Below are 25,509 nucleotides of genomic sequence, written 5' to 3' on the forward strand. Positions count from 1 at the left end.
GGACATTTTAAAGACTGCAATTTGTGGCAGTTGGAACTCATTTACTAAACTAATGTCTTATTTAAAACTAGTTGAGTGTGTGTGTGTGTGTGTAATTGTTTTTTAATCCTATTCTCAAAGACCCTTTAACATATCATAAATGTACCCTTCCAGGAATAAGTTATCAGTTTTGTGGTTTGACCATTAAACTGAGAAAAAACAAGTCATTTGTAAACCCATAAATTCATAAGTTTCCAGTTATAACATAATCCCTGGGATCCACTCACAAACCCCTGGAACGGCTCAGCACAACAAGTTTTTGGTGATCTAGTGATGAAAGATATATTATTGAAATTCAGAAAACCTTGGGAAAAAATGTATAGCAAAACTATCTAAATTGAAATGAAATGCAGATTGCTTGGCTGCCATCAGAAGTTTGTTCGTTCATTCGTTCGTTCGTTCGTTCCTTCCTTCCTTCCTTCCTCTCCATTCCCCACCCCAAATAATTCCATACAAATGTCTTAAGGCTTAGGATACGCAATTAAAAGATTTATATGTAGACTAGAAGCAAAACAATTGCATGGATTTCAGGGTCTGTGGCATTTCTGAGATGGATTGGAGAGGCTTGTGGAGGACACAGACTGACATATGACCCCTTCCCTCTGTCCCACCAGCCAGCCGTTCTCTGGGTGCCACTCTCAGAACTCATTTTCCCAAGCTGTCTAAGCCTGTCCTGCTCTCCCATATGACTAGAATTACTAGAATGTTCACCATGTACAGTGGTTGGTGAAAGCTACCTTGTCCTGAGTGACATTTTTCATTAAGTAACACCATTTGAGGCATGTTTGGGGAAACAAACCCTATGGGAAAGTCAGATAGCTTAAGAAGACAAAAGAGGCTCTGTCTGGCACAATGATACAGTTATTGTAGGATTTCACACTTTCAGCTCAACTCCAAGTCCTTTTGCAAGCCAGACTTACGATTATAGTCTGACTGTCCCCCTTCCAACTCAGACAGTAAGGTCTCCAGATTAAAGAAGGATTTCACTTACAATCACAGAATTTTGCCTGTGAAAGGGACACAGACTTCTGTCTAATAGCTATGAGAGAAGACAATATTATTCATTAGGATTACCAAGCCAGCAACAAAATCAGTAGTTTCTCTTATAATTGTTTCCCTTTTCTCATCTGCCAGAATTAGAACTTCAAATATCTTAGCTCTTTCTCCCTGGCCATTCTTTTACTTGACACCAACTGCATTATTAACAGCTCCCCAGAATTTAGTAATGAAACCCCAGCGTGGAGTATATTCCTTCTGAAAGCAGATGTTATTAACAGAGAAATGGACCCTGACTAGTTTGGTGTCTGCAGAAAGAAAAGTCGAATGTGATTCAGTGGACATTTTTTTCTGAACACTCTGTCAATGACAGATGGAAACATATGTTTTTTATAAATTTTTCATTCCAAAACAAAGACTGACAGTAAAGCCCAGGGCTTTGATATTTATATAAATTGTTAAGTGGTTCACTGGGGAAAGAACATTTCAATTAGCATGTCACTGCTCATCATGTGGGCTTCAAGAAAGGCGTTCTGATTAAGCTAGCTGTTTAGCAATACATCAAAAGTTGGGGCTTACCTTGGAGTGGTTCTCTTCAAGGCCAATGACATCACCTGATGATAGCCTGAATTTTCTGATTTTTTATTTAAAATCAAATTATACATTCCAGATCCTAGTTTAAATCTCATCAGTTAAGGAGACTACTTTGTTTTAGTTCAATAGACATTGGCTTAAGCAACTGCTAGGTGGCAGGCCTCTGGCTAAGGGATATAAAGAAGTGCCATGAGTAAGCCTTGTCTTCCCAAAGGCTGTGATCTGGAATGATTCTTAGGTAAATGATATTGCTCACCAAATATTCAAAAATTTATTTCTGGTTATTAGTGTTCATGGGGGAAGAAGAAATGAGCAAGTGAGCAATTTCAAAACCAGATGAAAATAAACTTTGCTTTCATTTGTGGCTTTATAAAACTACTATGCAACATCTTCAAATAAAATATTTTCTTTTTCAGAACCTCTTCTCATTCATCTTTTTAAGCTGAGAGTATGTTTATAAACTATAGAAGAAGCAACAACTCATCACTCAAAAGTCATGCTTTTAGCTGTGTTTTCCCCCTCTCCTTTTATGTACTCTGCTGCCGCCCTTAGGACAACATTATAAGTTATGAAGTTTTCAGTTGGGCTTTTTTTTTATGTGTCACTCTTTGCATCTCATTAGCTCATGCAGACATCCTTAAAATTGATGGTACAATTTTGTGCAATTTAATATAGAGGAACATGTCAAGCTCTACCAGCCTGAAGAGTCCAGGAAAGACAAGGACACCAAATTCATTCTTCTTATCTACCCAATTTAGTAGCCATTTGTCACCGTCAATTAGTCAAGTATGAAACAAATTACCCATGGCTTGAGCTAGGGAACAAAGTCTGAGTGACAGCAAAAAAAGAAAACAATTGGTTCATATGGGAAATGTGAGGTAAGTAGGTGGTATGGTTAGAAGACACAGGGCAAGTCTACACCAAAAATATCTGACTCATGTCTGAAATTCTGCCACTGTAATTCGTCCCTTTGTGCTAAACATTACTTTATTCCTAGAGTTGTTTTTAATATCCACAGCCCAACAAAGGGTAACTATAAAATAAATCCCTAATTCAACCAACATATGTTTATTGAGCCTTTTCTATAAATCAAGCTTGACATTTCAAAAAGAAAAAAAAGATATCGTCATTGCCTACAAAGAGCTCACCATCTAGCTCCACACAAGTAGTTGCATACTTTAGAAGACACTCCCTTGATACATCACCCCTTTAATTACTGCTTTCCTCACTTCTCTTTCTTACTCAAGTTTATTAAAGTAGAATTTACTTTCAGTAATTCTACTCCCATGCACTCCATTAATTCCTCACTTCTAGACTCCTGCCCCCACCAGTACTGTGAATAAAGTCACCTAGAACTTCCTTTCAATAAAGTTCAAAAATCCCTTTTTTTTTCTGTTCATATTTTATGTAACTTTTCTAGAGAAGTTGACTTTTTCCAAACACTTCTTTCTTGGAATTCTATTCTCTTAATCATTTATATTGACTCCTCTTCCTCTGCCTTCCTTTTAAATGTTGGTGGACTTTAGGGTTCAGGCCTTTGTCCTTTGTCCTTTAATCTGCCAGTGATTTTCTACCAGGGGCAACTGTATCCCTTTGGGGTCATTTTGCAATTTCTGGAGACACTTTTGATAGTCACAACTGGATGGGGGGGATGCTACTGGTTACTGGATAGAGGTCAGGGATACTATTAAACATCCTACAATGCATAGGAAAGTTCCCCAAAACATACAAATAAAAAAATCTGTTCCATCCAAAATGTCAACAGTGTCAAAACCAATGAAACCTGTTGTACATTATCTCTTAGTAAAATCACTCACACACATGGCTTCCACTACTCACTCCTATGTAGATATTACTGGAATCATTGTTTAAAAACAGTACCAAGAGAACAGAAGCCCAGAGTTATCATATGGGTCCATACCCAATGGATCATAGTCATCTGCCCTGTGGGTCCCACAGCACCTGGAATTGAAATGGGCCACACTGAGGTCATCTTTTTCTCTCACAAAACAACTTTTATTTGATGACAGCATCCAGTCTCCCAGACTTGAACCCTGGAAGTTAGCCTCAATTTTTTCCTTCCTCACTACTAAGCCTTTCTGATTCTACCTCTTAAAGAAATCTTAAAGTCATCCTATCATTACCACCTCTATGACCACTGCCTCAATTCAGACCCTCCTCTTTACCACTTATACCCAAAATAGACTTACAACTCACCTTCTATCTGCAGGCTCGCATTCTTGAAGACCATCTTTTTTAAAAAAAATTTATTTTTCAATTACAGTTGAAATACAATATTATATTACTTTTGGGCATATATCCTAGTGATTAGACATTAAATTACTAAGTGATTATTTCAGTAAATCTCATACCCATCTGACACCATACATAGTAGTTAGAATATTATTGACTATATTCCCTATGCTGTACCTTACATCCTTATGACTATTTTGTAACTACCAATTTTTACTTCTTAATCCTTTCACCTTTTTCAGCCCCCACACCTACCTCCCATCTAACAACCATCAAAATATTTTCTATATCTGAGAGTTTGTTTCTGTTCTGCTTGTTCATTTATTATGTTTTTAGATGCAATTGGGGAGAGATATGTATTTATGGTCATTTTATTGTTTATTTTCTATCTTTTTTCTCCTTTTTAAAAAAAATAATCATCCAAAGGTATGCTTTTTTTTTTATTTTAGAAAGAGAGGAAGGCGAGAGGGAGCAAGAGAAAGAGAAAGACAGAAACAAAGGAACATCAATGTGAGAGAGAAGCATCATCAGTTGCCTTCCACATATGCCCCAGCCAGAGATCAGGGATTAAACCCACAACCTAGGCATGTGCTCCAACCAGGAACCAGACCCACAAATTTTGGTGTATGGGAGATTCTCTAACCGATTGAAGAAGAAGTCAGGGCTCTTTTCTTCTTGAAGAAGACTCTTTAACATTTCATGTAATAATGGTTTTTGGTGATGAACTCCTTTAGTTTCTTTTTTTTTTTCTTGCCTGGAAAGCTCTTCATCTGTTCTTGATTCTAAATGCTAGCTTTGCTGGGTAGAGTAATCATGGTTGTAGGCCTTGCTTTTCATTACTTTGCATATTTCATGCCAATCCTTTGTGGCCTGCAAAGTTTTAGGGACAATATTATGGGAGCTCCTGTGTAGGTAACTAAATGCAATTCTCTTGGTTTTTTTTGTTTGTTTGTTTGTTTGTTTTAAGATTGTCTCTCTTTTTCTTTAACACTTTGGATTTTAATTATTATGTCTCTTGGTGTCAGCCTCTTTGGGTTTGTTTTGTTTGGGACTCTCTGTGCTTCCTGGACTTATATGTCTATTTCCTTCACCAGATTAGGGAAGTTTTCTCTCCCTGATTACTTTTTCAAATAGGTTTTTGATTTCTTGCTCTTTTATTTCTCTTTCCAGCACCCATCTGATGTGAATGTTTGTATGCTTGAAGTTGTCCCAGTGGCTCCTTATGCTATTCTCATTTTGGGGGAATTTTTTCTTTTTGCTGTTCTGATTGGGTGTTTTTTTCCCCTTATATTCCAAATCACTTATTGATTCTCAGCTTCATTCCCTTTATTGCCGTTTCTCTGTAAATAACTCTTTATTTCAGTTACTGTATCCTTTATTTCTGACTGTTCTTTTTTATGGTTTCCATGTCCATTTTTATGCTGTTGAATTTCTAAGTTCCTCTATTCTTCCCCTATGCTCATTGAGCATCCTTTGGAAAAATTTTTTATTGTTATCCATTACAGTTTACCCAATTATTACCCCTTTGCTCTCCTCCATCCAGCCCACCCCCACTCCCACAGTCAAGCCCTACACTTGTACATGTCCATGGGTCATTCATACATGTTCTTTCACTAGTCCCTTACTCTTCTTTCCACCATTGTCCCCCTCCCTCATTGAGCATCCTGATAACCAGTGTTTTGAACTCTGCATCTAGGAGAATGCTGGTCTCCACTTCATTTAGTTCTTTTTCTGGAGTTTTAGTCTGTTCTTTCATTTGAGACATGTTTCTTTTTCTCCTGATTTTGGCAGCCTCCTTGTGTTTGTTTCTATGTATTAGGAGAGCTTCTAAGTCTCCCAGGCTTGATAGGGTGACCTAAAGTAGTAAGTGTCATATAGGGTCTAGTGGCACAACTGCCCCATTCACTCAAGCTGATCCTCCCCCTCACTGTGTGGACTGTGTACACCCTCCTCTTGTAGTTGAGCCTTGATTGTCATTGGCACATCAATGGGAAACATTTATCCCCAGGCTGATTCATTGCAAGGACTGACTGTGATCACCATGGAGGATCAGCTATATAGGAGCTTACCCCACAGGGATGGACTTACTTCAGCAGGGCTCTGGTGCCCACTGAGTCTGCCCCCTAAATGTGTCTCTTGTGAAGGTGATTGAGTGATGCTTTGATATGGTCTGAAGCTTTCCACTGGGTGCACTAGCTCTGGGGCCTTCCAGAAGGTTCAGGCCAAGGTCAGCCACTGCCTGTGTTCTACCTAGGACCACCCAGCATGAGCTACAAAGCAATCTTCAGATAGCTTCTACTTGTGCTGGGCTTAGAGGTACCCAGGAGATTCAAAGCTGTGAACCAAGCTCACCTTCTCCTATTGCTGGACCTGGGCCATTGCACAAGAAGTAAGAAGTGCACAGAGGCCAGATGCTGCTTGTTTGAGAGATTTTAGGAAGATCTAAAGCATGAGCCAAGGCAAGATATTCATATGGAAAAGTCACTTGAAACTTGGGTGTGTCCTTAAGTTGTGGGCTGGGGGGCAGTGTCTCAGGGAATCACAATGATAGCCAGGTTGATGAAGATATGGTGCCCTCCTTATTGGATCTGTGGGGGAAGGCCTCAGGAAAGAAACAATGGCTTCTGCCTGCATTTTTGTCTGGGAGAAAGCTGTTCTTCCTGCTCTGGCCCTATCTCTAGTGCCTTTTGAGCTGCTGCCTCAGTGCTGGAGCTCACAGTGAGTAAGTCTGAGTAAGTCCATGTGTGGGTCCTTTAAGAGGAACTGCCTGGGATACCAGCAGCCCTCCAGGCCAATCAGTCACAATCTCTCTGGTTTTTACAGCCAAAAGTTATTGGGAATTTTCTTCCTGGCACTGTAACTCTGGACAAGGGTTTTGGTGTGGGGTTGGGATGCCTCATCCCTGAGGAGGGACCTCTGCACCCAAGATATGCTTCCTCATTTTTATCTGCCACTCTTGGTTGTGGGACCAGCCCATTCCTCATCTCTGTCCTTCTTACCAATCTCAATGTGGCTTGTTCTTTATATCCCCAGTTGTAAGATTTCAATTCAGTTAGATTTCAGGTGGTTCTGAATGATAACTATATCATTTTGTTGTAATTTTAATGTGGTCATGGATGGATGCAAGAACCACATTTACCTATGCCACCATCATGACCAGAAGCCCTGCAGACCATCCATTAAATACCCAACTGAAAAGATTTCTTATACAGCCTTCTCTGAGTTTTCCACTCTTTCACAACTACCCCCATATCATCTTCACATCCATATAATTGTAATAATAAAAATGACTAATATTCATATAGCTCCACACCCTCTGCTCAAAATAATCACGTGCCACTAGCTCCTTTGCCTTCATTCTTATATAATGACACATATTCCTATAACACAAGGTTAATTCAACATATAATATACAATGGAGGACTAAATTAAAAAGACTAATTTGTTCTCAAGTATAAGTAGTTCCTGTTTAAACCTCTGTTTTAGCCGTTACAGAAGATAAAGGCATGGGTGGATATACTTTGCCTCCTAACACAACCAAAAGAAAGACAACAACAAATTTAAAAACAAAAAATAACCAGAACTGCCAGAAAATCAAACTGTATGGAAGTCCGATAACCAAGGAGCTAAGGAAGTTACAGTCATTCAGACTGGTAGGAGGGGTCAAGACAGGCAGCTGGGATGAAGAGGACATGCAACGTCTGGCAGTCCCACATCTATGTGTGTATAAACCAGGAGGAACAGCTGGGGAGCCAGACAGACCATTCAACCCAGCGTGGAAAAAGAAAGCCTCAGAACCCCTGGCTATAAAAATCTGTGGAAACTGTGGCAGCAGGAGAAACTCCCAGCCTCACAAGAGAGTTCATTGGAGGGACCCACAGGGTCCTAGAATGTACACAAAACCATCCACTAAGGAATCAGCAACAGAACTGTCCAATTTGCTTGTGGGTAGCAGGGGAACTGACTGAAAGCCAGCCAAGAGTAGAACAAATGGCATTGTTCCCTTTCTGACCACTCCCCCATAGACAGTGCCACAATGTAGTTACTTAGATTACCCCACCCTGGTGAATAATTAAGGCTTCACATCTTACAAGGTAACAGGTGTGCTGAGACAAAGAAATATGACTTAAATGAAAGAACACATCAAAACTCCAAAAATAGAACTAAGCAATGAAGAGATAGCCAACCTATCAGATGCAGAGTTCAAAAACAATGGTAATCAGGATGCTACAGAAATGGTTGAGTATGTTCACAAAATAGAGGAAAAAGTGAAGGCTATACAAAATGAAATACAGAAAAATATATAGGAAACCAGCAGTGGAGGGAAGGAAACCAGGATGAGAAGGATGAAATAAACATTCAACCAGAACAAAATGAAGAAACAAGAATTCAACAAAATGAGGAGAGGCTTAGGAACCTCTAGGACAAATGTAAACATTCCAAAATTCGAATTGTAGGGGTTCCAGAAGGAGAAGAGGAAGAGAAACAAATTGAAAACTTATTTGAACAAATAATGGAGAACTTCCATTGCCTTCCATTCCTTTGCCTAATCTGCCAAAGGAAATAGACTTCCAGGAAGTTCAGGAAGCCCAGAGCATCCCAAAGAAGTTGGACCCAAGGAAGCACACACTAAGGCACATCATAATTACATTAGTCAAGGTGAAAGAGAAGGAGAGAATCTTAGAAGCAGCAGGAAGAAAAGGAGACAGTCACCTACAAAGGAGTTCCCATAAGACTATCAGCTGATTTCTCAAAAGAAACCCTGCAGGCAAGAAGGGACTGGAAAGAGATATCCCAAGTCATGAAAGGCAAGGACCTTTATCCAACAAAACTGTCATTTAGAATGGAAGGGCAAATAAAATGCTTCCCAGATAAGGTCAAGTTAAAGGAGTTCATCATCATCAAGCTCTTATTGCATGAAATGTTAAAGGGACTTACCTAAGAAAAAGAAGAGTATCAAAACTATGAACAGTAAAATGGCAACAAACTCACAATCAATAACTGAACCTAAAAAAAACCCCAAAAAACAAAAAACAAAAAAAACTAACTAAGCAAACAACTAGAACAGGAACAGAACCACAGAAATGGAGATCACATGGAGGGTTATTAGAGGGGAGGAGGCGGAGAGAGGATGGGGTAAAATGTACAGTGAATAAGAAGCGTAAATGGTAGGTACAGAATAGATGGAGAGGTTAAGAATAGATGGAGAGGTTAAGAATAGAGGAAATGGAGAAGCCAAAGTACTTAAGTGTAAAACCCATGGACATGAACTAAGGAGAGGGAATGCTGGTTGGAGGGGTACTGGTTGGAGGGCAGAGAGGAATAAAGGGGAAAAAATGGGACAACTGTAATAGCATAATTAATAAAATATACTTTTAAAAAATTGCTTACAATGTGTATTTTTTTATTGTTTAATTCAATGGAAGCTAACTGCATGAATATTTGATGCATAATAAACATGTACTGTGACTTGTGTGGCTCAGTAGACTAAGCACCAGCCTGCAGACCGAAATGTTGCCAGTTCAATTCCCAGTCAGGCCACATGCCTGGCTTGTGGGCCAGATCCCTAGCTGGGGGCATGCAAGAGGCAACAACAAAATATATCTGTCATGCATTGATGTTTCTCTTCCTCTCTTTTTCCCTTCCCTTTCTCTAAATATAAATAAAGTATTTAAAAATATAAAAAAATAAAAATACGTATATATAATATTACACATTATATGTATTTGTTGTTGACACCAAAGGCATATAGCAAAGTAAATAATCAAGGAAGTAGATGAGTGGTCTGAGTCTGGACCCAGGGATTTTGAGTAACAGTCGAATTCTTACCTTGATGGTGTGGCTCCCAAACAAACTTCATCAACCTTTCAGTGTTTCTAAAGACCACTCTAGGCTCTAAACAATCCAAATTCTCAATTTTCTTATTTGTAAAATAAAAATAATTGTAATTTATACTTTCTCTCTTTAATTACTTTCCTCTTATTATCTATTGATCCCACCCAAGCAGGCTTCCATCCTCTCTTCACCAACACTGCATTTGTCAAGACTATGTTATTAATCCAATAGTCTCCATTTTACTTCATTTAGTAGCAGCATTTGACCTAAACATCACATCTCCTAAATGGTATAGATACAAGATAGAGGAAAGCTGAATTGTACTCACTAAACTTTACATGAGCAAGAAACAAACTTTTATTGTGTTATATAACACTGAGGTTGTAGATTATCATAGGCAGACTAATGATCACCCTGAAATGATCACACCCTCATCCCCTGGATGCTGTGAATATGTTTCCTGACATAATAAAATGAAGTTTGCAGGGGTGATCAAGGTTATGACTTTGAGATGGGAAAATTATTCAGAGTTACCTGTGAGGGTCCAGTCTAATTACACATGTCATTAAAACTAGAGACCTTTTCCCAGGTAGGTCAGAGAGATGCAATGTGTAAAGGACTCAACAATACATTAACACTTTGAAGATGAAGAAAAATGGCCACGAGCCAAAGAGTGAAGCAGTCTTTAGAAGCTGGCTACAGTAAGCTGCAAAAAGGGAACCCAGAACCTACACCCATGAGAAATTAGATTTTACCAATATGAAAGAGTAAGGAAATTCTGCCTTAAATTCTCCCCAAAGGACCACAGCCTTGCCAGCACCTTGATTATAGACTGGTGAGAACTGTGTCAGACTTCTGAACTACAAAACTGTAAGATAATAAATTTGTGTTGTTTTAAGCCACTAAATTTGTGGTAATTTATTATGAGAATAAAGACTGATATAGAAGGTAGTTTTCTTACAACAGCATTTCTCTGCCGATTCTGACTAATACATACATGTAAAGCATTGAAGCACATAGTAAAACATTCAGTAAACCTTATCTATAGCAATTACTTTTATTGTATAGAATAACTGTTTCATGTGACCAGTCCCACAGAAAAAAACAAGTGGGTTTCACTGAATAGGTATTTCAAATATTTCAAGATAATTCTGATGTTGATTGAATGGCAAAAGGTGATGAAAGTCTCCTAGAAGGGTCAGATGCTTTAGTTTTGAGTGAAGACAAAGTGTAGTGGCTCTTGTTACTTCATTGGTATCAAAGTTGACAGTTTAGGACAAGCAACAACTGTCCCATATCAACACAGCCTACCTTATAATTTCTTTCCACAGGCCCTCCCTCTCAGCAAGTATCAGCAGCCCTGATGTCCTAGAGACCACAGATAAGAAAAAGTGAATTAACAGTAAATATACACTATAACAATGTGAATTTGACTTGGAATCCCTAAGGAGAGGGTTAGATTGAACATGCAAGGCCTCATTCCTCTGAAGTACTGGAAAAAAAATATTTTCCAGCTCTAGAACTTGACCTAAAACTTGCTCCTTTGGTTTTGCTATTCTATCATATACTCTTTCAATAAATAAGTGATCACATTTTTCCTGAAAGCCAGTGATTCCTAAAAACTCTTCCAAATCTTTTCTGGATTCTTTCTTTTTTTATTATTATTATTTTTTATTATATTTTAATCATTGTTCAAATACAGTTTTCTACTTTTTACTCCCAATCCATTCCCCCCTTCCACCCTCCCCACTTCCCTCCCATTACCACCCTCTCCCTAGTTTTTGTCCATGTGTCCTTTAAGTTTGTTCCTGTGAACCCTTCCCACTGACCCCTTAAATTCCCTCTTCTCTCCCCTCCGCTCACCGTGAGCCTCTCCTCTATTTCAGTGTCTTTGGTTATATTTTGCTTGTTTCTTTGTTTTGTTATTTAGGTTCCTGTTAAAGGTGAGATCATATGGTATTTGTCTTTCACTTTTGCCTGGCTTGTTTCGCTAAGCATAATGTTTTCCAGCTCCATCCACGCTGTGGCAAAGGGTAGGAGCTCCTTCTTTCTTTCTGCTGCATAGAATTCCATTGTGCAAATGTACCATAGTTTTTGATCCATTCATTTACTGATGGGCATCTTGGTTGCTTCCAGCACCTAGCTATTGTAAATTGTGCTGCTATGAACATTGGGATGCATAGGTTCTTTTGTATTGGTGTTTTAGTATTCTTAGGATAGAGTCCCAGCAGTGGAATTGCTGGGTCAAAAGGCAGATCCATTTTAGTTTTTTGAGGAAGTTCCATACTGCTTTCCATAGTGGTTGTACCAGTGTTCAGTCCCACCAACAGTGCACTAGGGTCCCCTTTTCTCCACAACTTCTCCAACACTGGTTGTTTGTTGCTTTGTTTATGATGGCCATTCTGACTGGTGTGAAGTGGTATCTCATTGTGGTTTTAATTTGCATCTCTCTGATAGCTAGCGATATTGAACATCGTTTCATGTGTCTTTGGATTTTCTGTATGCCCTCCTTGGAGAAGTGTCTGTTTAAGTCCTTTGCCCACTTTTTAATTGGATTCCTTGTCTTCTTAGAGTGCAATCGTGTAACTTCTTTATATATTTTGGAGATTAAACCCTTGTCTGAGGTATCATTGGCAAATATGTTTTCCCATACAGTTGGTTCACTTTTAATTTTGATACTGTTTTCTTTAGCTGTGGAGAAGCTTTTTATTTTGATGAGATCCCATTTGTTTATTCTTTCCTTTATGTCCCTTGCTCTAGGGGACACATCAGTAAAAAAGTTTCTTCGTGAAATATCTGAGATTTTCCTACGTACATTCTCCTCTAGGACTTTAATGGTGTCACATTTTATATTTAAGTCTTTTATCCACCTTGAATTTATTTTTGTATATGGTGTAAGTTGGTGCTCAAGTTTCATTTTTTTGCACGTGGCTGTCCAGTTCTCCCAACACCATTTGTTGAAGAGGCTATTTTTGTCCCATTTAATGTTGCTGCCTCCTTTGTCAAATATTAATTGACCATAGAGACTTGGGGTTATTTCTGGGCTCTCTGTTCTGTTCCATTGGTCTATGTGCCTGTTTTTATGCCAGTACCAGGCTGTTTTCATTACAGTGGCCTTATAGTATAGTTTAGTGTCGGGTATTGTGATCCCTCCTACTTTACTCTTCTTTCTCAAAATTGCAGCAGCTATTTGGGGTCGTTTATAATTCCATATAAATTTTTGAAGTGTTTGTTCTATGTCTGTGAAATATGCCATTGGTACTTTAATAGGAATTGCATTGAATGTGTAAATTGCTTTGGGTAGTATCAACATTTTAATGATATTAATTCTTCCAATCCATGAACATGGTATATGTTTCCATTTGTTTGTGTCTTCCTTGATTTCTTTCTTCAGTGCTGTGTAGTTTTCTGAATACAGGTCTTTTACCTCTTTGGTTAGGTTTGTTCCTAGATATTTTATTTTTCTTTTTGCTATATGGAATGGGATTTTTTTCTTGATCTCTGTTTCTACTGCTTCATTGTTGGTGTACAGAAATGCCTTTGATTTCTGGATATTGACTTTGTATCCCGCTGTTTTGCCAAATTCATTTATTAGGTCAAGCAGTTTTTTGGTAGAGTCTATAGGATTTTCTATGCATACTATCATGTCATCTGCAAACAGTGACAGTTTTGTTTCCTCCTTTCCGATTTGAATGCCTTTTATTTCTTTTTCTTGTCTGATTGCTGTGGCTAAAACTTCCAGTACTATATTGAACAGAAGTGGTGAAAGTGGACAGCCTTACCTTGTTCCTGATCTTAGTGGAAAAGATTTTAATTTTTGCCCATTGAGTATGATGCTGGCTGTAGGCCTCTCATATACGGCCTTTATTATGTTGAGGAATGCTCCCTCTATTCCCACTTTGCTGAGTGTTTTTATCATGAATGGGTGCTGTACCTTGTCAAATGCTTTCTCTGCATCAATTGATATGATCATGTGGTTTTTGTCTTTGCTTTTGTTTATGTGATGTATTACATTTACTGACTTGCGAATATTGAACCATCCTTGCATCCCTGGAATGAAACCCACTTGGTCATGGTGTATGATCTTTTTAATGCATTGTTGGATGCGGTTTGCCAGTATTTTGTTGAGGATTTTAGCGTCAATGTTCATCAGTGATATTGGCCTGAAGTTTTATTTCTTTGTTGTGTCTTTATCTGGTTTTGGAATTAGGATGATGTTGGCCTCATCACAAGAGTTTGGGAGACTCCCATCTTTTTGGATTTTTTTGGAATAGTGTGTGAAGGATAGGGGTTAGCTCTTCCTTAAATGCTTTGTAGAATTCTCCTGTGAAACCACCTGGTCCCGGGCTTTTGTGTGTTGGGATTTTTTTGATTACTGCTTCAATTTCTTTTGTTGTTATTGGTGTGTTCAGGCTTTCTGCTTCTTTTTCATTGAGTTTTGGAAGATTATATTTTTCTAGAAAGTTGTCCATTTCAACTAGGATTTCAAATTTCTTGGAATACAGTTCTTTGTAGTAATTTCTTACAATCCTTTGTATTTCTGTGGTATCTGTTGTAATCTCTCCTCTTTCATTTCTGATTGTGTTTATTTGGGTCTTCTCTCTTTTTTTCTTGATGAGTCTGCTTAAAGGTTTGTCGATTTTGTTTATCTTTTCAAAGAACCAGCTCTTGGATTCATTGATCCTTAGAATTATGCTTTTAGTCTCTATGTCATTTAATTCTGCTCTGATCTTGGTTATTTCCTTCCTTCTGCTTGCTCTGGGCTGCCTTTGTTGTTGTTCCTCAAGATCTTGTAGACGTAGGGTTAGGTTGTTTGTTTGGAATGTTTCTAACCTTTTTAGGTGGGCCTGTATGGTTATGAACTTCCCTCTCAGGACTGCCTTGGCTGTGTCCCATAAGTTTTGGGTTGTTGTGAGTTCGTTTTCATTTGTTTCCAGAAACCTTTTGATTTCTTCCCTAATATCATTCTTGACCCATTCATTGTTTAATAGCATGCTATTTAATCTCCATGATTTTGAGTGTTTTTGTTTTTTTTCCTTCAGGTTGGTTTCTAGCTTCAGACCCTTGCGGTCTGAGAAAATGCTTGGTATGATTTCAATTTTCTTGAAATTCTTGAGGCTTGTTTTGTGTCCTATCATGTGGTCTATCTTTGAGAATGTTCCATGTACATTTGAAAAGAATGTATATTTAGCTTCTTTTGGGTGGAGGGCTCTGTATATATCAGTGAAGTCCATTTCCTCAAGGGCATTGTTCAATGCCACAATAACTTTGTTCATATTTTGTTTAGATCTGTCCATTTTTGATAGTGGGGTGTTAAAACCTTCCACTATAATTGTGTTGCTCTCCATATCTTTCTTGAAGTCCTCTAAGATTTTCTTTTTGTATTTCGGTGCTCCTATGTTGGGTGCATATATATTTACAATATTTATGTCCTCTTGATGTATTCTTCCCTTGAGTATTATGAAGTGACCTTCTGGGTCTCTCTTTATGGACCTTTTTTGGAAGTCTATTTTGTCTGATATGAGTATTGCTACCCCGGCTTTTTTTTTCCTGTCCATTTGCTTGGAAGATTTGTTTCCAGCCCTTCACTTTCAGCCTGTGTAGGTCTTTTATCCTGAGGTGGGTCTCTTGGAGACAGCAGATATGTGGGTCATTTTTTCGAGCTATTCTATGTCTTTTGATTGGTGCATTTAATCCATTTACATTTAAGGTTATTATTGATAGGTACTTATCCATTGTCTTTTATGTACGTGTGTTCCTCTTTCTCTCTCTCTTTTCCCTCCCCTCCTTAAAGCAGTCCTTTTAGAATCTCTTGCAGAGCTGGTTTGGTTGAGGTGTATTCTTTTAGACTTCTTTTGTCTGGGAAGCTTCTCATTTGGCCTTCTATCTTGATCGAGAGCCTTGCTGGATATAGTAGCCTTGGTTGCAGCCCTCTGGTTCTCATTACCTGGAGTATTTCTTGCCATTCTCTTCTGGCTTGAAGTGTTTCCATTGAGAAGTCAGCTGTTGGCCTTATTGGGGCTCCCTTGTATGTTACTTCCTTTTTCTCCCTTGCTGCCTTTAAGATTCTCTCTTTGTCTTGAAATTTTGTCATTTTAATTATGATGTGCCTTGGGGCGGGTCTCTTTGGGTTCCTCTTGATTGGGACTCTCTGTGTTTCCTGGATTTGTGTGACTTTTTCTCTCATCAAATTAGGGAAGTTCTCCTTCATCACTTGTTCAACTAGGTTTTTGATCCCTTGCTTTTCTTCTTCTCCTTCTGGTATCCCTATTATACGGATATTATTATGTTTCATATTGTCTTGCATTTCTCTTAATCCCTCTTCATTCTTTCTGAGCCTCTTTTCCTTTTCTTGCTCTTTCTGGATGCTGTTTTCTACTTTGTCCTACAGCTCGCTAATCCGATCTTCTGCTTCATCAATCCTGCTTTTCATTCCTTCTACTGTGTCCTTCAGTTCAGAAATTGTATTCTTCATTTCCTCTTGACCTTTGTTGAGAGTTTCTATTTCCTTTTTCATGTTTATATAGTTTGCAGTGAGATTGATGTAATTTCTCTCTAATTTCTGAAAGCTCATTGTGAGTTCATTGAACTTCCTGGTAATCATTGTTTTGAACTCACTATCTGATAGCTGAGTTGCCTCTATTTCATTTAGCATTTTTCCTGAGGCTTCCTCGATTCCCTTCAATTGGGGGTTGTTTCTTTGTTTTCTCATTGTTCATGGGTTTCTTCTTTTTTCTTCTTGTTTGTTAATTTGATCTGTTCTAATTCCCTTTAATTATGGTGTGAACTTCTGTGGTAGAATATTTGTGAGATTCCGTGGTGCAATCTCCTTCGTGTATGCTGGTGCTCACAGCTTCCCCCTACTCTTTTTTTGTGATCAGTTAGAGGAGTATGGCAAAATGGTTTAAAACAGCAAGACAGTATACTATGATATTTACTTTAGCAGCCAGTAGAGAAGAGAAGGGTTATCCTTTGGCTCCTTATAGTGTTAACTGTGATCCTCCACCCCACTATCCATGTTTTAGAAAGGATGGAAAGAAGGTAAGACTCTTATTGGGAACGAGAGGATTGTTAGTTGGATCTAGAAAGCTGTGAGGCTGTGGGAGGTCAGATTCTAAAGTAGGGTTGGACTAAAGATTAGTATATAGGAGTAGTGAGTAAAAGAATAGAAACAACCCCCACAATATTATAGTTCAGAAAATTGCAAAGTGGGCTGAGATCAGGTAAGGGTATTGAGAAGCATTTACAATTGTATAGACTAGGTCTTACTAGCAGTAATAGTAAAGTGACAATCTTGTGGCAGAATCGATGAGGTCTAGACAACAAGAATAAAGAGTATAGAACCTTCAGAGGTGTATTAAAGGAACACATATGAAGGATAGTGACTTCTCACCACCTTGTGACTGAGATACCAGGGGGAACCTATCAAATGACAGTATAACCAGCCAAGCAAAGAAGATTATACAGAAAGAAAAAGAATACCAAAATATTATTAAAATTAAAAATGTTGGAAGAGTGAGAAAAAGATAATACAAATTTACAGTAACTTGCAAGACTAAAAAAAAAAAAGGAAAGAAAAGCAGAAGATGTAGTGCAGGAAAGATAAATTTGGAGTGGAAAGAATAACATTAGGATGAATGGAAGGGAAACATAAGGGATTGTGAGATAAAAATAATAAGAATTGAAAAATAAAATGTCACATAAAACACAAGATAAAATCAATCAACCAACAACAGCCAGAGAAACCTAACAAAGCCAAAAAAAACCCACAAAAAACAGACAAAGAAACAAACAAAAACAAAAACAAAAACAAAAAACCTCTTGTTGGTTTCTAACTGGCCAGACCAGTTTTTCTGATCTTGCTGGCTTCAACTGGCTGAGGGACCTTTGAAATCCTTCTCTCTCTCCCAGCCAGACCTCAGCTGGTTTGTCAGGAAGCCTAGGCGCTCCAGCACACACAGGCTCTCTGGATCTCACTCCCATGTTCTTCCGGACTCCGGGGTCCTGCAGGATTCCAGCTCTATGATCCCAGGAGGCACCCGCAACGTTTTTGGATTCACTGTGCCCTCCCTGGGGATCGTAAAAGGGTGCGCCCCTCCCCCAAACTTTTGAGATTGGGGTCTAGGATCGCCCTAAGCGCCTCACCGCAACCCTTTCAGCATCAAAGCGCACAAGAGTCAGTCATCCTGACGGGGCGCGCACCAAGCCGTTTCCAGCTCCGTGTTCCCCACCGAACCATGCTGCGCCCGGGTGTGGGTGCCTTTCCCTGCTCCCCGGGTTGGGCTGGCTGGAAATCTCTGAGCCACCACTGTAGGAACGCACCAAGTGCCACGTCCCTCCCGGGAGCGCAGCGTGCGATTCAGGCCTCCCTATGAGGTGCGAGCAGAGCTCGGCCACCGATCTGCACTTCCACCAGGCTATGGTTACAGGCGCCCTTTCTGGCTGCTCCTGGTCCTGTCGACTAGTGTCCCTCACTCCTCCCAGGCCTCTGGGCGGGTGTTCACAGTCCCTGGGCTCTTTTTTCCCAGTCCAACTGTCCAATCTGTTCCTTTTAGCAACACGTTCTCCCCTACAGTTGCTCACCCCCAGTATTCTGGGGAGGGAGCAGCGACTTCCCTCTCCCGGGCGCCCTGGGGCAGACCCCGGAGCACCCCGGGCGGACCTGGGGTCTGCACACCCCTAGACCCGTGCTGATCCCTAGGCCCCTTTTGTCCTGTAGCAGACTTCTTACCGTCTGGTTTTCCAGTGAGTGCAATAATTTTTGATGTCCTGCTTTCAAAAGTGATTCGGTAACCTAGTCCACTTGCGCTGTTTCTCCACCATTCCTCGAGTTTCCCTCCTCTTCACAGAAGCCGAGAAAAATGCTGCCTAGAGTAAAGCCGCCATCTTAGACCTGGATTCTTTCAAAAGGAAAGAAAAGAAAAGAAAAAAGAAGAGAAGAGAGAAAAAAGAAAAGAAGAGAGAAGAGAAGAGGAGAAAAAAAAGAAAAGAAAAGAAAAAAGAAAAGAAAGGAAAAAAGAAAAGGAAAGGAAAGAAAGGAGCCCACAGAGGCCACAGAGGAAACTAGGTCAGCTTTAACATATTCTTTGGCATTTTCACCATGGTTGTACCTCAGACTAGGGAGTATGCCTTGAATGGCACATTCTCCCAGCTTGTGAAATTGTGATCCTAGAGGGCTATGAACTGTGAAGGCTGACAGGAGCTACCGAAGCAGGCACAGACTCTGCAGGAATCTAGGCACTAAAGTCAAAGTTTACAGTAAGTGATGAATACCAACCAGTGTACTGACCTAAGCATAAGCTTTTCTGAAATTCATACTTCAGTGTCTTAAAATGCTTCATGCATGAAATGCATATTTCTCTTATTTTAAAATTATTTTTAAAAACACATGGACCACAGGCTTAAACACTTCATCCATTTTCCACAACAGGTATAAAAAAGTGGACTGGATTCAGTTTGATGTGGTAAAATTTTTTCACCATACTTTCTATCCACACTCTTTCATATCAGACACAACAGGACATTTTAGAAGGATGAGACAGGGAAATAAGCTTCCTTTTTGCATACCTACCTTGTCTTGACGTGGGCCTGTCCATCATGGCAGAGACCAGATGAGATTTTTAGGGAAACAGAAGATAAATCTTATCTCACCAGAGATTTCCTGTGAATGGAGACTGGCTGACACTCTGAGGCAGCAACACATGTTTAATTGAAGTTTAAGATTAAATTAACATTTCTCTAGCTGGAAGAGCCTTGTTTCCTACCTCTGGAATTCTCTGTTCATGTTGAAATGCTCCAAGCATCTGTCATGCCTGGGCCTCTTGAAGCTGTGATACCTGCCCCAGTTTTTCACTCCCCTGCCTGATTGGTAGCAACTCATTCTAGACCCACCAGATGTAAATTTACTCCTGCCAGAGAGCTTTGTTGTGACAGAAGAATAATGCGAGAGATATAGACAGAGGCTGAGAAGCAGAGATAGACAGCAAGAGAGATTTCTTTTTAAAATATATTTAAAGTATAGTTTATTGATTACAGTTGTCTTGCTTTTCCACCTTTGCCTCCCTTCACCAAGCACCCCACCCCCCACATACACACACACTCCTCAGGCAATCCCTCATGATTATTCACATCCATGGATCATGAGTATAAGTTCTTTGGCTATCTGTTACTACCTATTCATACTTTTTAATCTCCTCACTGCTTTACCCACTCCCCCACACCACCCTCCTCTCTAGAACCATTAAAACTCTCTCTGTATCTGTGATTCTGTCTCTGTTCTTCCTGTTTGCTTTTGTATTCAACTGTTGATTTTATATATATATTTGTCATTTTATTGTTCACAGTTTTGATTTTGTTTTTCTTAAATAAGTCCCTTTAACAATTTATATAGTTATGGTTTGGTGATGTGAATTCCTTTAGTTTTTCTTGTCTGGGAAGCTCTTTATCTGCCCTTCAATTCTAAATGGTATCTTTGTGGGGTAGAGCAATCTTGGCTGTAGATCCCTGCTTTTCATGACTTTGAATATTTCTTGCCAATCCCTTCTAGCTTGTGAAGTTACTTTTGAGATATCAGCTGACAGTCTTATGGAAACTCCCCTGTAGGTAACTAACTGCTTTTCTCTTGCTGCTTTTAAGATTCTCTCTTTATCTTTAACCTTTGGCATTTCAATTGTGATGTGTCTTGGAATGAACCTCTTTGCATTCATCTTGTTTGGGGCTGTCTGTGCTTCCTGGACATGCATGCCTATTTCCTTCACCAAATTAGGGAAGTTTTCTTTCATTATTTTTTCAAATAGATTTCCAATTTCTTGGTTTTTTTCTCTTCTCCTTCTGGCACCCCTATGATGCAAATGTTGAGCTTCTGAAATTTGTCCCAGAGTCTGTTTACACTATCCTTATTTTTTTGGTTTCGTTTTTCTTCTTGTTGTTCTGATTGGTTGTTTTTGCTTTCTTATATTATATATTATTAATTTGATTCTCATATTCACTCTAGTGTTGTTTCCCTGTAATTTTTTCTATGTTTCAATTAGTGTGTCCTTCATTTCTGACTGGCTCTTTCTTATGCTGCTGAAGTATTCACTAAGTTCCTTGAGCATCCTTATAACCAGCTTTTGGAGCTCTGCATCTGATAGATTGCTTACCTGCATTTCATTTAGCTCTTTTTCTGCGGTTTCGATCTGTCCTTTCATCTGGGCCATGTTTCTTTGTCTTCTCATTTTGACAACCTCTCTGTTTTGGTTTGTATGTATTAGGTTGAGCTGCTTTGACTCCATGTCTTGGTAGTGTAGCCTAATGTAGTAGGCGTCTTGTAAGGTCCAGTGGCACAGCCTCCCCTACCACCCAAGCTGGGTATTCAAGACATGCACTTCATGAGGGCTGAGTATACCCTCCTCTTATAGTTGAGCCTTGGTTGCTGTTGGTAAATCAGTGAGAAGGATTTACCCTGGCCAGTCAGTTGCAATGATTGGCTGTGACCACTTGCCACCAAACTCTGCCCTCTGTGGAGGATCAGTTATGCAAGAGCAGGGTGGTGGTGCTCCAACATGGCCTGTAGTTGTCCACTGGGTGAGCTCATCCTGGTATTTCTGGGTGACGTAGGCCAAAGTCAGCCCCCACCTGTGTTTTGTCCGAGGCCACCCTACCTGAGCTATAAAGCAATCTAAGGAGGCTGCTATTCATGCTGGGCTTGTAGATTCCCAGGTGAAGCCAAGCTGTGAATATGGCTAGCTACTGCTAGTATCGGGCCTGGGCCTCACTGAGGCCAGCCTTTACCTTTTTCATAGGATTTAGGAAGTTGTGAAGCATAAGCCAAGACCAGCCAGTCATATGGAAAAGCAGCTTGGGTGGGGTGGGGTCTCTGGAGATCTTTAAGGCAGGGCAGATAGTGTTAGCCAGGTTTATGAAATCTCAGATATGGCACCATCTTGCCGACTGTGTGAAAGGGTGTGGTTTAGGAAAGGGACAATGGTCTTTGCTTGTCTTGATGCCAAATACTTCAGTTTCTCCCTGAATACCATTGGTGCCTTTCAAGCTGCTTCCCCAGTGCTGGAGCTCAGAGGGAGTGAGTCTGAGCAGGTAAGTCCTTGTGTAGGTTCTTTAAGAGGAATTGCTTGGGGCTCCAGAAGTTTCTTCCACTGACTCAATCCCTGCTGGGGACCTATCTTTCTAGCACTGAAAATTTGGGCTTGGGGAACCTGGTGTGTAGCTTGGACTCCTCAATCCTAAGATATCCTTCCTAAATTTTTATCCATCACACATGAGTGAGGGACCAGATCATTCCACATCTGCACCCCTCCTACCATTCTGAATGTATGTGATTCTTTAATTCCATAGCATTCAGACTTCCATTCAACTCAGTTTATGATGGGTCTGAGTGATGGTCATTTTATATTTTAGTTGTAATTTTGATGTGGTTGTGTGAAGAGGTGAGCCTTGTCTGCCTATGTTGCCATCTTGACTGGAAGTCCCAGAGACTTCTTGACTTAATTTTTTATTGTTACAGTTGTCTCCATTCCCCCTCACTCCCCCCTACCCAGCCACCCCCACCTGCCACTCCTGATCCCATTTGCCCTTGGTTTTGTCCATGTTCCCTTTATAGTTGTCCCTGAAGACCCTTCCCCCTTTTATCCCCATTATCCTCTCCCCCTCCCCTCTGATTACTGTCAGTTTGTTCTTAATTTCAATGTCTCTGCTTATATTTTGCTTCACTTAATTTTGAAATTGTCTTGTGAGTAGGTGGATTGCCTATTTGTGAACTAATCTTCCATACAGTAAAGAAACTAACTCACTGATGAGAGAAAGGTGTGACCAGAGATATGAAGAAGTGAAGTCAGAGAGTGCAATGGTTCATATGCCAGAGGGAACAGAGTACGGAAGTTATAAAAACACAGGAAACTTCCTTCATAAGATAAATCTTAATTCATACAAGTGTGCTATAAAAAGAGTATTTTTGTCTAGGGTGGGGTTTCCCAAGATACTCTTTGCTCTTGGAATCCTCTCAGATTACTCCCATCCCCATTGCACTCACATCAGGGAAGTCTTCTTCACACCTGACTCTTCTTCATTAGTAACTTCACTAATGAAGTCACACCTTCATTAGTCTTCTCTTCCCAACAGCACACTACCAGGAACACTTGTCAAGATGTCTGCCCTGCTTAAGGTTCACAACCAGGAGGGTTCAGAGATGCTGAAGTTGCCCTCTTCTACCTCTCTTCATTCCACTGCTTCCCTGGGAGATTGACTATAAACAAAAATCTATTCTCAGGAGACCTTCCCAGTTTTAATATAAAACAGATCACAATATTATAAAACACACAAAGAGAAGGGCATTTTCATATGAGATTAGAGTGCATTCTTTGTATTTTTCATAGAGTCAGAGATGTTAGAATTTCCTGACTGTCATCATAGAATTTTTCTTACCTAGACTTTAGGTTTGGTTCTTCCATTAACTTCATACATTACTCTAGCAAGTGTCTTCACATTTCAGAATTGAAATTTGTTCTTCAGTAAGATGTGGGAGTTGGAGCAAATCATCTAGAAAATTCTCCGCAGGGTTTCCTCTCTGTGAGTGAAATTACCTAGACAACTAGCATTTATTACATATAAAGAGGTATGAGATTTGTTTCTGCCTCTCCAGCAGATTATAGTAGTAAATGACTATGGTCAATGTATAGACAACTCTAATTTTAAAAAGTCTATGCTAAAGGAATATGAGCCAGAAAAGAGGAGTGTGTGGGAGACTGAGGCAACAGAAATGGATTCTGGAAAAAGAAAGTTCTTAAAGAAAGAGAAATGTTAATATTTGTCCCTTTCTGAACTATCCTTTTTCCTGAGTATGTCAATATGTCTTAATTACTTGTGCTGCTTTCTTAATTACTATAGCTTTGCATTAAGTCTTGATATCTGGTAGTATAAAAACTACATCTTTGTTTTTCTTCTTCAAGTTTGTCTTTCTTTTTCCATATATATTTTAATATTGGCTTGTCAATTTCCATTTTAGAAAGCAATGAAAGTTTTGATTTAGTTTACCTTGACACTATTGATCAACTTAGGGAAATATGCCTTCTTTACAGTATTGAATCTTTCAATCTATGAAACATTATCTATCCCTGTAGTTCCTTAGTCTTTTCTAATTTCTTCTCAAATTATTGTAGTTTTTACTTACAGGTGTTGTACATCATTTGTTTGATTTATTTCTAGGATTTTGGTAGGTTTCTATACTATTGCTTAAGATATATTTTTAAAACTTTATTTTTTGTTGTTTGTTGATTGTATATTAAATGCAATTAATTTCAAAACAGTGCTTTGAGTATAGCAACCTTAGTAAATTTATCCTAAAGTTTATCTATATATTCTTTTACTTTATGATTTATAAAATCATGTTGTCTATAAATGATGATAATTTTATTTAATCATTTTCCATCTCTAGTAGCTGGCCACCCAAAGCTGTCCAGTCTTAATTCCTGAAGCTGTAAATATTACTTTTTTTAGAAAAACATTATTTGAGATGTAATTCAATTAAGGATCTTGAGCTAAGGAAATTTTCCTGCACTATCTGGATGGGCTCTAAATACAATCAGGAATATCCTTATAAGAGAGAAGAAAGAAGGGCAGGTAACAGAGACACACAGAGGGAAAACTGATATGAACACAGAGGTAGAGATTGGAGTGATGCAGCCATACACCTAGGAATGCTAAGTCAACCACCAGAAACTTGAAGAAACAGGAATGAATTATCCATTCAAGTTCCCAGAGTGAGCATGATTCTGTCAAATTTGGGACTTCTAGTCTCCAGACTTTAAAGAGAATACATTTCTGTCTTTTAAACCATTAAATTTGTAAGAATTAGTTACAACAATCAGAGAAAACTAACACACCACCCTAATGGCTTTTTTGAAATCAGATATCAGAGATTTAATGTCATTTTTAAATATAAATTGAGTTAAAAAGTGAACACAACTTTCTTCAATTTTACAACATAAAACAGCCAGATTTGTTTCAAGCTATTCAGCTAGTACTGTAAGTTGAAGTCTATGAAAACATTGCCCAAAAAGAAAAACACAGTATTTATAAGTGGTTGAAAAAGAATTAGACAATGTTTAAAACAGAATATGCAAAAAAACTATTCTTTATTTTCTTTTAATGCTTTTTTATCATTATTCTATTACTGTTGTACCATTTTTTCCACCTTTGCCCTCCTCTGCCCATCCTAATAGCTTTTATTTCTTTTTCTTGCTTTCTTGCTTCAGCTAGAACTTCAGGACAATGTTAAAAGAAGCATAATAGCAGATATCTTCATCTTGCTACTCAGCAGTAAAACTGTAAATAGTTCAGCATTAATTGTGAGATTAACTGAAAGATTTTTAAAAGAAATCCATGAACTAGTTTAGAGCAATTCTTATCTATTCCTGGTTTGCTAAGAAATTTTGCAAACTGATATTATATTTGATCAAATAATTTTCTGAATTTATTGAGATGACATGGTTTTTCTCCATTATTCCAATTATGTGACAGATATGCTGATTGATTCTTTAATGCTGAACAAGCATTGCATTTCCAGAACAAACACAATTTGTCCATGTTCTAATATCCTTCTATGTTTCCCTGGATTTGATTTGCTATTTTGTTGAGAATTTTTGTATCTGTGTTCATAAAAAAGATTGGGCTATAATTTTTCTTTCTTATAATGTCCTTGGTAAGTTTCTGAAATCAAAGTTAGCTGGGTTTTATATTACTAATTGAGAAGAGTGTCCTCTTCTATTTTCTGAAATAGTTTCTGTGAGATTGGTTTTA

This window comes from Phyllostomus discolor, chromosome 4, assembly GCF_004126475.2.
Source record: "Phyllostomus discolor isolate MPI-MPIP mPhyDis1 chromosome 4, mPhyDis1.pri.v3, whole genome shotgun sequence".
Lineage (NCBI taxonomy): Eukaryota > Metazoa > Chordata > Mammalia > Chiroptera > Phyllostomidae > Phyllostomus > Phyllostomus discolor.